Source organism: Megalops cyprinoides, chromosome 7, assembly GCF_013368585.1.
Source record: "Megalops cyprinoides isolate fMegCyp1 chromosome 7, fMegCyp1.pri, whole genome shotgun sequence".
Taxonomy (NCBI): Eukaryota; Metazoa; Chordata; class Actinopteri; order Elopiformes; family Megalopidae; genus Megalops; species Megalops cyprinoides.
In genome coordinates, this window is record NC_050589.1 from 11,736,349 (window position 1) to 11,750,862 (window position 14,514).

Genomic DNA, 14,514 nt, shown 5'->3' on the forward strand with positions numbered 1-14,514 from the left:
ATGCATTCACTTTAGATTTCTTGAGGTGAGACTGTCGTGGGTGATAGCACTGTTGTAGGTGTTTTTTCATGAGGGTTTTTCAAAGGAACTTATTTCACTCAGAGTTTTAAACAAGAGAGAGTCCCGAACCTTTAACTATACTGTACGTACACACAGGGGAACACTATACTTTTCATAAATGTCCTTAAAAGAACATTAAACCTACTGAAAGCTGATCATATACTTATGTAGTATATACATCTATCCACAGACACACTGCGTCAATCTCACTAAACGTATATTATTTGAATGAAAGCTCTTTAAGGTTTATTTGAGTCTTTTCCCTTTTTGATGAATTATGAAGGTATATTTGCCATGATTAGTATAACCTGGTACAGCGTAGTATACAGCCTAGTATCACCTAGTATCGCCTAGGTCCCCTGCAAAGCTGAAAGAGAAAGCAATGGGAACCAACCTGATGAGTGTGGCAGCTATTTTCTTGGTTTTGTACCCCTGAGCCAAGTTTATAATACAGATCTTTCATACTGTCACAGATATCTCCAGCACTAGACACTGACTGACTGCTATGTTATTAATTAATGCTTATTAACAGTAGGCCTAAATTATTTGCAGATGTAATAAATCATTTCATTATATTTCATTTTTAGGTGAACCAAATAATAACAGAGATTGTTCAGATAAGTACTTGGATGTGCACTGACTATGGAAAAATAATATCTAGATTTTTCTTCACGCATATTTTGAGACAATATTAGGAGACCTGCTGCTTAGAGGTGGCATGGTTTCCTGTGGGTAAATGTGCAGTATGTTTCATTAAACGTTAATATGTATTTTTATATGTGACAGAGGAAACATTGTGGTGACGCCTCAACCCCACCCCCCACCCCTAATCATACCGCCCCTCCTAAACCTCTCCCGTAACACACCACCTCCTCCGCTCCCTGCTCCCTGAACTCTCGTAGCACTGTACACGTGATAACGGTACTATTGTGAATATCTATCAAAGACTACAAATGAGCGCTTCCATTATCTGCCCAGGGTCTGCTGGAGCTGCAGTGACGTCTCACTCGCCCCATTCTGGTGAATCTGTCAGCAAACCTCTCTTTTACACTGTCCTGACATCTAGTAGCCACACCTGCTGTTGCATCACGATTCAAAAACACATTCCTCTTTACTCCGTTTGCAAATGTTTTTCTCAGCCTCTGCACACGACGTGTGATTGGTGTGGGTGCATATTATGACCTGTTTACCTTCTTGCTCCTCTTCCCATTCTTCTTCCTAGTCTTATTATCACCATACGCCACCTTGTGGCCCGTGTGGCTTATCACACACTCCTTATCCTGTCCATGTTAAAGATTGGGTGTCAATGTGTCCCACACTGCCCCTAGTGGTGGCAGTTATACCACTAATGAAAGCTGGGCACTGATGCTTCTTTTCAATTCACACTACAAATCAAGCGTGTCATTGCAGTCACTCTCATGAAGGTCAGATTCAAGGCTACAGTTCAGCAGTGTAAAAATGGCCAGGACTACAAAGCACTCATGGCCCTCCCATTGGTCAATGTTTTACCCAATCACCATTCTGGCTGTAATGTCATAAGCTCCATTATGTTCTACAAATTACTCCGTTAATTGTTCACAGCCTCGCTAATTATTAATTGAATTAACCCCTGCATGCAAAAAACTACAAAGGGCTCTGATATTCATACACCTACCCATCCTTATTTGGGATGATTGCCCACTGTTGAGCAAATTTAATGCAAACATGTCTGGTCTTCACCCATGTGTTAATTCTCCCAATCTCTGAGTCAAGGGGTTCATACCACCATTAAAAGCCAGCAGTGGGCGGGGGCCACTCTGTTATATTTGTTGACGAGAAAGGTAAATTACGTAAATGAACACAGGTTTATTGGGTACAGAATTTTCCGCTCTACTTGGTCATGTTCCGTATCCTAGACTATAGTGACCTCTAGTGGATACAGTGAGAACAGCAAGATTTAAGGCATTACGCTAATTTCTCCCTCTCTATCTGGCTCTATTCGGTATGACGGTCGCTGCAGTTCCAGCAGAAGACCTGGGTGGTTCGCTGTGTAATTCAATGCATGCACACTTTTTTCCTGACAAAGTCAAGGGTGTTCTATTCTATTAAGGTGTTTGTTCAGTATTTTGTCGTTCCAGTTGATGTTCTATTCCTTTTTTCTAGTTTCTAGTTTTCTATTTTTTTTTTTTAACTATGGCATGTCAAAAAGTTTTAATATTGGGCACCTGAATACATTTCTCTTTAAATTGTCTATGAGTGAGAACACAGTGTTCATACATATTATTGTAATACAAAAGGCTCATTCTGTTGGAGTCTTTAATTGTTAAAAAAAAAAGTGTTTGGTTCATTATGCAATGGATATCATTTGGCATTTGTTGCAGAAAAAAATGATTCCTGAAGTATTTTATGTTTCTAATTTGTATTTTAAAATATCAGTAGTAGAAAAAGTAAAGAGATTAGACTCCATAGCTGTGGACTAAAAGCCCTCAAGGAGTTTTAGAGGTGCAAATGAGAACGTGGGTGAATGTGTGGGGTGCTGACAGTGGGGGGTGGGATATTGTTAAAAATATTAGCAGTGGTGAATTGTGTGAAACATTGTGTGGTGTAATTTTATATATTCCAAAGAAATTAAACCTACTTTGACCTTTTAAATACTGGATGAAAAAAGATGGGAGTGGGGGTTGTCACAACAAGAGATGGGAGAGAGATTTATTTTAATACCCCCGACACACATATGCACACATACACACACACACACCACGAACATACACACAGACATACATACATACATACATGTTGGGATACCTAATTTTAATTTAGATCTAACACACTAGTGTTTTCGTACAAGCACATATAATATATAGTTTTTCATAGCCTGGCACATGTCTAGTGGATACTGTGATTGTACCTTTATGGTACACCTATATATGTGAAATTTGTCATATTTATGTAAAATATATACTTTAACATCAGACTCGCTGAAGTAAACAGGGAAATTGACTGATTTTCCAGCTGACACTGAACAATGAAACCTGCACATTTCTTATATCTGATAGTAAATCTTACAGCACGTATACAGACACCATGCATATGTCATACACCTGAAACCCATGTCAGTTTTGGAAGGATGAACACAAATCTCATCTCATTTCTAAATGTGGATATGAATTTAAAATCAAACTCTTTTAAAAATGAACAACTTACATACTCCTGACAGAAACTGATAATCAAAGAACCCTCTCCCATCAAAAACAAAAGTGAGCCCCTCCCCCCAGAACTAAAACATATCTATATATTATTCTATTAATATTTATACATACTAGTATATGACACTTTATATATATATACTTTGTGTGTATATATATATACATACTAATCACACATTGGTGTTTTATGTTCACAATTTAGTGTTACCTTTCCCAGGTAAGGTACAGGTATTTTGCTTGACAAGGTGTTCCTGTGTTTTTGGATCTGTGTGTGTGTGACCCTGTGTGCACCTCTAAAATGCTTGAGGAAGGAGGGAGGGGGAAAGGCATTTGTAAATAAATTCAGCACTATAGAGTTTAAACTTAGCTGTTTATTTTGTGTGTCAGTGCAAGTGAAATATTTCAAAGGTATAGAAATATGTATTCTCTATTGTGTTCAATTATGATATATTAACAACAAAAGTAAATGTTTTATCTTTCATGTCAAATGCCGATAAATCTAACGCTACAGCTTCTTGCTTTCCTCTAACATTTTTTAGATCTGTCTGCACAAAATGCAATAAACTAAAGTCATTTTATTACACCAGAGTATTTTCTTAATTATTACAAGCTAACAACTATCATTACGGTTTGGTGGTCATTTCAGATGATTAAATCAAACTATGGACTTGAGGCGACTAAAACATTCTCAACATCAGTGAATGCTAATTTTGTCCCCACTAGAAATCTGAATAAAATAAATGTATTATTCAATTCAATTCAATTCATTTTTATTTGTATAGCGCTTTTTACAACACAAGTTGTCACAAAGCAGCTTTACATTGTTCCCAGGCCTGAGACCCCCTGAGAGCAAGCCAACAAGGCAACAGTGGCAAGGAAAAACTCCCTATCAGGAAGAAGCCTTGGGCAGAACCGGGCTCATGGGGGGGCCCATCTGCTTCTGGCCGGCACTGGGCAGATAGAGTTAGACACAATATTATGCAATGTACATTTGTTATTGACAAACAATAGCAGTTAACAGTAGAGTGATTATAAGAATGTCTCCTAGGATGTCCGGGTCTTGGAATGCAGTTGGCTTTGATGGGCAGGGCAGCGAGGTAGCAGGACTGGAAAACGAGATGAGACGCTTGGGCTACAGCTCCGGACAGGAGCCCGGAGCAGGGAATAGGAAGCAAACAGAAAACAGTGGTTAGTGGATGATAAGAATGGCAGGGATGTAGAACAGAGAGGCAGGAGAGGAGGGGCAGAGAAAAAGGTGTGCAACAAGGAAAGACCCCGGCAGGCTAACATTATGGCAGCATAACCTATGGGACGGGAGGCAAGGGACCGGCATAGTCATGAGGGCGACCCTAAGACGGTCAACACCAGATCACGGCACAGGGTCCATGAAAGCAATGACCACTTAGTCCACCAGAGACTCTATGATCCACGCCAGCACCAGGCCATGTCCCTCAGCTGAAGGATTTACTATATAGATATGTTTTGAGCCTAGACTTAAAGGTGGAGAGAGAGTCTGTTATAAAAAAGTATTATTATTTTTATAAAAAGTATTATTACATACTTTATAAACACATCAGAACTGGGGGCTCTTCCATATCACATATGAGCTTTAACTTTTGAATTGTACTCATTGTAGTTAACATCAACAAAAGGATCATATATGATTCATGGTTATGTATGTATTCCTGTTATTTATGTTTTTAAAAATTTAACAGCAGAAAAGGTACAAACATTTGCCTACCCCAGCACAGAAAAGTCTCAACTCTTTCACAAGTGCATGTTTCCCTCTGAACTGAAATTTAGATATATACTTCCTTTGTTTGCATTTCACATCTGGATTCTTTTGAGTAAATAAGTCAATATGGCACAGTAGTGTCTGCATGGATGATTATGACACCGGTGTAATTAAATAAATCTTTATTGCTTTTTACCTGCTAGTTATTTTACTGTGAGGTCTTACTAAGCACTGATATGATGATGTCACTGAAACTAATCTATGATAGCAGCATTAAACATTGTTACATGTTCCAGCCAGAAAGCTGAAAAAAGACAGTAAATCAATGAGCAAAGATAATCACTACAAATCAACAATAACACAGCTCAGGATTTCACCAACTTGCTCAAAATTTTACACTTTTCTTTCTCATCCCCAAAACAAAATTAAGAGGTGGAAGGTAAGACTGATCAGCTTTAAATGAAAAACTTTGCTGTATGAACGTGAGTAGCCTCTTTATCAATGCTTAAAATCAGGGGCGCAGTGATACCGAAGGCAGAGGCTGTCAGTGACTGTTGGGATTCACACCCTCTATCCCACACATGTTAGTGATCTTCTGATCACTACAGTTGTCATTTTTTATTTCTTTCTTCCTCCAGTGTAGCCAAATGCGTTTTGTGTGCATTAGATGGTCAGAATGCAAGCCCAACCCCACCCCCAACAACTTTTGGTTGCTCGTCAAAGGTCACGAACGCGCCGTAGCGCACCCCTAGAGAAACACTTACAGTACAGGGGAATGAAGAGAGACGCGGTGTGAGTGGAATCAAGCTTTTTTATTGTGCATGCAGACACTTGGGTCCTAATGTGCCAGAGTGACTTACTGTACCCTGCTGGAGAGAAGTTCATTTCTTCTAGGTGATCACAAGAAGCATCGATTTTAAAAGAGCATGTCCTAAAATCATCTACAAATGACCATCCTCTCAGCGGGCTCCTGTTTTAAAGTGCATACCATACAGATAAAATAAAGGAATTGAGAAGTGAATACATTTTATGAGGGAGATATCTACACTGCTAGTTCAATAACCAAGGGTCTAAACAAGGTTTAAAAAACAACTGTACAGTACAATTTGTGAAGAATTAGTTACATGAAATCAAAAAATATATAAAGATATAAACATACAAATGGCTCATTGTTGGAAGTGTGGTTTCAATTTCAAGAAAAAAGAGGGACATCCAAAAATATGTAAAAAGTAATAATGAAATTTCATGTGCATCATATGATAACGGTACAAATAATGAAAAAAAAACTTTAAAACGTGAATTTTTGGCGTCTACCCTTCCTTAGATCACGATAAGCGTAGTTGATCGTATGAAAAGACAAAAAAGACAAAGACAAAAGAATAATATTACCAACGCAATTAATACGGCAGCTGAAATATGTTTGTGGTCAAATAGCGCCTCCTGTCGAGGGAAAAAGCTTACAGCACCTGGTATTCCCAGGCGGTCTCCCATCCAAGTACTAACCAGGCCCGACCCTGCTTAGCTTCCGAGATCGGACGAGATCGGGCGTGTTCAGGGTGGTATGGCCGTAAGCGACAACTGCTCCTTCAAATACCGTCCTCATACGTGTCCCCTTCAATTTCAGCATGATGTCGTATGCATTTTACCATACACTTACTGCCCTTACTTCCGTGTCATCGTCATAGCCTAAATGTTAATGCAGCAGTCATCACACCAAGTATAATGATCTGAAGTGGAAAGTAGTCTTCTTCTCTACTGAAAATGCCGCTGAATTTTTTAATCACTACGTGCCTATCAAAAACTTTCGATTGCCCCGTAATTCTACACTGTACATTTCCATATCCAACAATAGATGCTTACGTGGAAGACACAAATTGCTATAAATGCCAAACGCGCGAAAGAAAATAAAAACGGCACCACAGAAAGTCTTCGCTTTTGTAACTGACTGGGGACTAGTGAGCTCTTTCAGACATGTACGAACGAAACCACGTGTAAACCTAACCACGCTTGCTGCCATGACAGCACATCACAGCCTGCTCTAAAACAGCCTAACTCAGTTAACGTTAGCCTTGCTGTTTCTAGAAATTCATGTCCTCCGAATTCATCAAATCAAATATGCTCAGTTTTAAAAAGACGTGATCTTCACCAATATTCTGTCATCTTTATTCTGCAAGCTTTAACATCGTAGCTATGGGCATATTCAATTACATTTACACACCATTCACTACTATTGCTCTTAAAGCCACCAAACTAGCACCTCAGTAAAGCTGTCCATAATTGTGGGATGGGTGACGATTTCCCTCAGCTTCTGAAGTGCTATGTCTGACAGATTCAGAGAGCGTCCAGATGAAGAACATTCACTAATATATTGCCCAGCTGTGGGCGTCTGTCCTGCCTTAGATCGCGTTAACTAAGTGTGCATGATTGTATGAACAGACAAATGAATAGATGCTGAAAGGAAAGAATAATAGTAATGCAATTTTATACGGCAGCTGAAGTGTGCGTTTGTGGTCAAATAGCGCCTCCTGTCGAGGGAAAAAGCTTACAGCACCTGGTATTCCCAGGCGGTCTCCCATCCAAGTACTAACCAGGCCCGACCCTGCTTAGCTTCCGAGATCGGACGAGATCGGGCGTGTTCAGGGTGGTATGGCCGTAAGCGACAACTGCTCCTTCAAATACCGTTCTCATACGTGTCCCCTTCAATTTCAGCATGACGTCGTATGCAGTTTACCATACACTTACTGCCCTTACTTCCGTGTCATCGTCATAGCCTAAATGTTAATGCAGCAGTCATCACACCAAGTATAATGATCTGAAGTGGAAAGTAGTCTTCTTCTCTACTGAAAATGCCGCTGAATTTTTTTAATCGCTACGTGCCTATCAAAAACTTTCGATTGCCCCGTAATTCTACACTGTACATTTCCATATCCAACAATAGATGCTTACGTGGAAGACACAAATTGCTATAAATGCCAAACGCGCGAAAGAAAATAAAAACGGCACCACAGAAAGTCTTCGCTTTTGTAACTGACTGGGGACTAGTGAGCTCTTTCAGACATGTACGAACGAAACCACGTGTAAACCTAACCACGCTTGCTGCCATGACAGCACATCACAGCCTGCTCTAAAACAGCCTAACTCAGTTAACGTTAGCCTCGCTGTTTCTAGAAATTCATGTCCTCCGAATTCATCAAATCAAATATGCTCAGTTTTAAAAAGACGTGATCTTCACCAATATTCTGTCATCTTTATTCTGCAAGCTTTAACATCGTAGCTATGGGCATATTCAATTACATTTACACACCATTCACTACTATTGCTCTTAAAGCCACCAAACTAGCACCTCAGTAAAGCTGTCCATAATTGTGGGATGGGTAACGATTTCCCTCAGCTTCTGATGTGCTGTCTGACAGATTCAGAGAGCGTCCAGATGAAGAACATTCACTTATATTACCCGGCTGTGGGCGTCTGCCCTTCCTTAAATCGCCTTAACTAAGTGTGCATGATTGTATGGAAAGACAAATAAGTAGATGCTGAAAGGAAAGAATAATAATAGTAAGGCAATTTAATACGGCAGCTGAAATGTGCGTTTGTGGTCAAATAGCGCCTCCTGTCGAGGGAAAAAGCTTACAGCACCTGGTATTCCCAGGCGGTCTCCCATCCAAGTACTAACCAGGCCCGACCCTGCTTAGCTTCCGAGATCGGACGAGATCGGGCGTGTTCAGGGTGGTATGGCCGTAAGCGACAACTACTCCTTCAAATACCGTTCTCATACGTGTCCCCTTCAATTTCAGCATGACGTCGTATGCATTTTAACATACACTTACTGCCCTTTATCACTTTCATGTCATCATCTCCAGCTAACACAGTCACGTTGCCGCAACGTAATTTAATGACCAAACATACGTTGCTACAACGTCAAATCCGACGTCGCGGCAACGTGGAAAGTGAAAGGTGCCATTTCGTAACGGCAACGTAATTTTGAGACGTTGTCTGTCCGTAACCGCGACGTCCTGGCGAATTCCTGGCGACCACATTTCATTCTTGCAACGTCCTGGCGACCTTAAGCCTAAATGTTAATGCAGCACAATCATCACACCAAGTATAATGATCTTAAGTGGAAAGCACTCTTCTTCTCTACTGAAAACACCGCTGATTTTGTTTTAATCACCACGTGCCTATCGAAAACTTTCGATCACCCCATAAGTCTATACTATATAGTGTATTAAATCCAGACAAACGACAGACAACTACACTTCATTTCAGCTGTGTACTCACTTTGATGCTACATTCACTTTACGTTGCACTGTAGAATGCACACGCAGCGCACCCACAACAGTCAAAAACAACATTTTTAATGCTCTTAGCTCACAGCGCTGACTCTGCTCGGCTTCCAAGACCAAATCGCACGTGTTCAGCGTCATATGGCCGTATTAGCCAAGATTTGTCCAAAAAGACGTCCGTGCTTGTTATCCGTTTGAAACTAAGCTCTAATTAAGTGAGTGAACACCATCTTGTGCACTATGGAGACCGGTGAAATAAAGAAACTGGTGCACGCAACTTCACAATTGGTTTCTCCTGTTTTTCTATTTTTATACCACGTCATCAGGGGAGAGCGCGAACGCAGTCCCCCACTACCAGAAATTATGCAGTCGAGATTCCCACATTTGGGGAATTCGCAGGGGTCAGCACAGCCGGAGTGCAATGGCTGAGCCTCGCCCTGGGTGAACCACCTTCTTGATCATGGTATCTCCCCTGCCAGGTAAGTATGAATTGTACACGCCACACAAGAGGTTACCATTCTGGACCATACGTGTCACAGTCAGGGCGACTGCACTCTGAATGTCGCTCATAGTGCAGTACCTTGAGACTACATTTACTGTGAACATTGCCATCAGTTCTTGTCTGCACTAAAAGATCTAATTTGGATTTCCTCGCCTTCTGCAGATCAAGAACGTTCAGTTTTCCCATAATTCCACAGTGCATATTTGCAAAATAAGCACAGGCAAGTGTGAATGACAGAAATCGGCACGAAATGCTTAAAAGCTGCGCTTAGTAAACCAAAGCCAAAGACACTCTGCTTGTCGGTGGAAATGACCTGCCTCAGATTTGTTCAAATAACATGTTTTCGGCATACACGTTTTGTATCGATTTGGAGTCTGAAAACTGCACTTCCCCCCTGTGATCACTAGGTGGCAGCGCAAGACAACTCCCCGCTTTCTTTACTAAACTGTGTTATCTAAACCGTGCACTCTTACAAGCGCAACCTTGTATGATAGCTACAACCAATCCTTCTACAGATTTTACCAGTTTGTCGAAATCACAATGGATCTCGGTCGACTTCCGCGTTTGCGGTTTGTAAATATTTCACAAAAACCGTCTTTATAAGTTTTTTTTCTCAACAAAAGTTTATTCGCACAGTTAATTCACAATGTATTCCCTCTGATTATGTAGCCTAAATGGTTTAATGTTTGACGTAGGGAGCTAGTTTACATTACTTCTTTCCTCTCAATTTATTTGTCTGACTATTAACCAGAACCAAGAGGAAAGAGCCCATTAGTTCAGTTTTAGCTGCTCTGCACTGGCTTCCTGTAACATTTACAATTGATTTTAAGGTCATCCTCCTTACATACAAAGCCGTTAATGTGCCAGGACCAAGCTACATTGCTAACTCCCTTGTTACCTATTTGCGTTCAAGAACGCTGCGATCATCTGCTGCTGGTTTATTGAAAATTTTCAGCAACAGCCGAAAGATAATCGGGGATGCAGCCTTTGTCAATTACACCCCAATGGAACACACTACCTATAGAGATATTAGGGAAGCCAGCTCGCTAAATGTTTTTAAAAGAAAGCTAAAAACTTATCTCCTCACTGTAGCCTTTAACTAGCTATGACTTTCTTGATACAGGCCTGAAATTCTTTTTTGCACTTTGCACTTATGCACTGCTGTAAGACGTGATCTTCACCAATATTCTGTTATCTTTATTCTGCAAGCTTTAACATCGTAGCTATGAGTATATTCAATTACATTTACACACCATTCACTACTATTGCTCTTAAAGCCACCAAACTAGCACCTCAGTAAAGCTGTCCATAATTGTGGGATGGGTGACGATTTCCCTCAGCTTCTGATGTGCTATGTCTGACAGATTCAGAGAGCGTCCAGATGAAGAACATTCACTTATATTGCCCAGTTGTGGGCGTCTACCCTTCCTTAGATCACGATAAGCGTAGTTGATCGTATGAAAAGACAAATAAGACAAAGACAAAAGAATAATATTACCAACGCAATTTTATACGGCAGCTGAAATATGTTTGTGGTCAAATAGCGCCTCCTGTCGAGGGAAAAAGCTTACAGCACCTGGTATTCCCAGGCGGTCTCCCATCCAAGTACTAACCAGGCCCGACCCTGCTTAGCTTCCGAGATCGGACGAGATCGGGCGTGTTCAGGGTGGTATGGCCGTAAGCGACAACTGCTCCTTCAAATACCGTCCTCATACGTGTCCCCTTCAATTTCAGCATGATGTCGTATGCATTTTACCATACACTTACTGCCCTTACTTCCGTGTCATCGTCATAGCCTAAATGTTAATGCAGCAGTCATCACACCAAGTATAATGATCTGAAGTGGAAAGTAGTCTTCTTCTCTACTGAAAATGCCGCTGAATTTTTTAATCACTACGTGCCTATCAAAAACTTTCGATTGCCCCGTAATTCTACACTGTACATTTCCATATCCAACAATAGATGCTTACGTGGAAGACACAAATTGCTATAAATGCCAAACGCGCGAAAGAAAATAAAAACGGCACCACAGAAAGTCTTCGCTTTTGTAACTGACTGGGGACTAGTGAGCTCTTTCAGACATGTACGAACGAAACCACGTGTAAACCTAACCACGCTTGCTGCCATGACAGCACATCACAGCCTGCTCTAAAACAGCCTAACTCAGTTAACGTTAGCCTCGCTGTTTCTAGAAATTCATGTCCTCCGAATTCATCAAATCAAATATGCTCAGTTTTAAAAAGACGTGATCTTCACCAATATTCTGTCATCTTTATTCTGCAAGCTTTAACATCGTAGCTATGGGCATATTCAATTACATTTACACACCATTCACTACTATTGCTCTTAAAGCCACCAAACTAGCACCTCAGTAAAGCTGTCCATAATTGTGGGATGGGTAACGATTTCCCTCAGCTTCTGATGTGCTGTCTGACAGATTCAGAGAGCGTCCAGATGAAGAACATTCACTAATATATTGCCCGGCTGTGGGCATCTGCCCTTCCTTAGATCGCCTTAACTAAGTGTGCATGATTTTATGGAAAGACAAATAAATAGATGCTGAAAGGAAAGAATAATAATAGTAATGCAATTTAATACGGCAGCTGAAGTGTGCGTTTGTGGTCAAATAGCGCCTCCTGTTGAGGGAAAAAGCTTACAGCACCTGGTATTCCCAGGCGGTCTCCCATCCAAGTATTAGCTCACAGACTCACAACTAAGCTCTAATTAAGTGATTGACTACCATCTTGTGCACTATGGAGGTGCACACAGCATCACAACTAGCTTCTCCTGTTTCCGTATAAACCGTCTATTTTTCTACTACGTCATCAGGGGAGAGCGCGAACGCAGTCCCCCACTACCAGAAATTATGCAGTCGAGATTCCCACATTTGGGGAATTCGCAGGGGTCAGCACAGCCGGAGTGCAATGGCTGAGCCTCGCCCTGGGTGAACCACCTTCTTGATCATGGTATCTCCCCTGCCAGGTAAGTATGAATTGTACACGTCACACAAGAGGTTACCATTCTGGACCATACGTGTCACAGTCAGGGCGACTGCACTCCGAATGTCGCTGATGGTGCAATACTTTGAGACTACATTTACTGTGAACACTGTCATCAGTTCTTCTCTGCACTAAAAGATCTCATTTGGATTTCCTCGCCTTCTGCAGATCAAGAACGTTCAATTTTCCCACAATTCCACAGTGCATATTTGCAAAATAAGCACAGGCAAGTGTGAATGACAGAAATCGGCACGAAATGCTTAAAAGCTGCGCTTAGTAAACCAAAGCCAAAGACACTCTGCTTGTGGGTGGAAATGAACTGCCTCAGATTTGTTCAAATAACATGTTTTCTTCATACGCTACGTTTCGTATCGATTTGGAGTCTTAAAACTGCACTTCCCCCCTGTGATCACGAGGTGGCAGCGCAAGACACAACTCCCCGCTTTCTTTACTAAACTGTTATCTAAACCGTGCACTCTTACAAGCGCAACCTTGTATGATAGCTACAACCAATCCTTCTACAGATTTTACCAGTTTATCGAAATCACAATGGATCTCGGTCGACTTCCGCGTTTGCGGTTTGTAAATATTTCACAAAAACCGTCTTTATAAGTTTTTTTTTTTTTCTCAACAAAAGTTTATTCGCACAGTTAATTCACAATGTATTCCCTCTGATTACTTAGCCTAATTGGTTTAATGTTTGACGTATAACATGTGAGCTAGTTTACATTAGGGCCTACTTCTTTTCTCTGAATTTATACATTTCATTCAACCTCCTGCCTACTTGGGATCCAACACGTGCAATTCAACAAACTGGCACCGCAGAAGAACGTCTACTCTGCGAAATAGGCCAGTGTCAATTAACTGAATCACATCCGATATTTGAGGCTAATTTATTTAACTGCATACAATAGCTTGCGCTTTAAGACGAACGACAGGGGTTATAGATGTCCATTTTACCGCTTTTGAATTTCCGTCCAAGGGGCTATGCCAGTAAACTAGCCTACTAACTTGCACGACATTGACGTCCTACTGAAAATTATACAGGGATTTATTGAAATGGCGGATATACCAGAAAGGTCAACTATACAAAATGAAAGAGCTATAGCAATCTACTTCCAAGCTTTTCTTTAAAATTTACAATAATTTCGACATTTGGTAAAGAGTTCCCATTAAATAACCCCGGCGAGCAGCGCCATGATTCAAGTCGAGCTTCCAAAGTAGCCTAAACTTCCATAATACCAGAAGTTACTTCCAAATTAAAGCTCTTAAACCTATAAGAAATATCAAATATTTATCAACTGTAGGCTGAATCCAAAATATCAAGAATGTTTCGGGTCTAGGAGCGTATGCTAAGAAAGGTCAGAATGTTTCCATAATCGGTAGCTAAAACTTTATTCCCTAACTCAGTATAAATTCGTCATAAATAACAGATTATTGAAGAGGCAACTCACCTTACGTGTATGAAATAGTACAGCCCGCCACACTTGAGCTTGTTCGCGTTTTGTAAAGTTTGTAGACTCGTTGCTGTCGTTGTTTCATGGCCTACAATCTTCGCAAAGGTCGTAGAACTGTCGCCGTCATTTGTGAATGCCTCAAACTTGTAGTGCACCACGCAAGCGTAGTAGGCCTATACGCCTTAACACCTACTTCTTCAGTTATTACTGATAGAAGAGGGGTTTCAAAGGAACAATCTGCAAGCATCGTTGCTGATAAAACCTGTAAATCTAATAAGGAGGAGTGTAAGGTC

The 14,514-nt window shown here is 40.8% G+C and overlaps 6 non-coding genes across 6 annotated transcripts; all 6 read right to left on the reverse strand.

The window, feature by feature from the left end:
- Nucleotides 1–6,434: 6,434 nt before the first annotated feature.
- LOC118781433 lies at nucleotides 6,435–6,553 on the reverse strand. The gene has a single exon (XR_005005092.1). It is a non-coding gene; the product is annotated as a 5S ribosomal RNA (ribosomal RNA).
- Nucleotides 6,554–7,519: 966 nt separating this feature from the next.
- Nucleotides 7,520–7,638, reverse strand: LOC118781443. Its single transcript, XR_005005101.1, has one exon. It is a non-coding gene; the product is annotated as a 5S ribosomal RNA (ribosomal RNA).
- A 966-nt stretch (nucleotides 7,639–8,604) lies between these two features.
- On the reverse strand, nucleotides 8,605–8,723 carry LOC118781445. The gene has a single exon (XR_005005103.1). It is a non-coding gene; the product is annotated as a 5S ribosomal RNA (ribosomal RNA).
- Nucleotides 8,724–9,586: 863 nt separating this feature from the next.
- Nucleotides 9,587–9,750, reverse strand: LOC118781435. Its single transcript, XR_005005094.1, has one exon. It is a non-coding gene; the product is annotated as a U1 spliceosomal RNA (small nuclear RNA).
- A 1,579-nt stretch (nucleotides 9,751–11,329) lies between these two features.
- LOC118781446 lies at nucleotides 11,330–11,448 on the reverse strand. Its single transcript, XR_005005104.1, has one exon. It is a non-coding gene; the product is annotated as a 5S ribosomal RNA (ribosomal RNA).
- A 1,143-nt stretch (nucleotides 11,449–12,591) lies between these two features.
- Nucleotides 12,592–12,755, reverse strand: LOC118781436. Its single transcript, XR_005005095.1, has one exon. It is a non-coding gene; the product is annotated as a U1 spliceosomal RNA (small nuclear RNA).
- Between the last annotated feature and the right edge of the window lie 1,759 nt (nucleotides 12,756–14,514).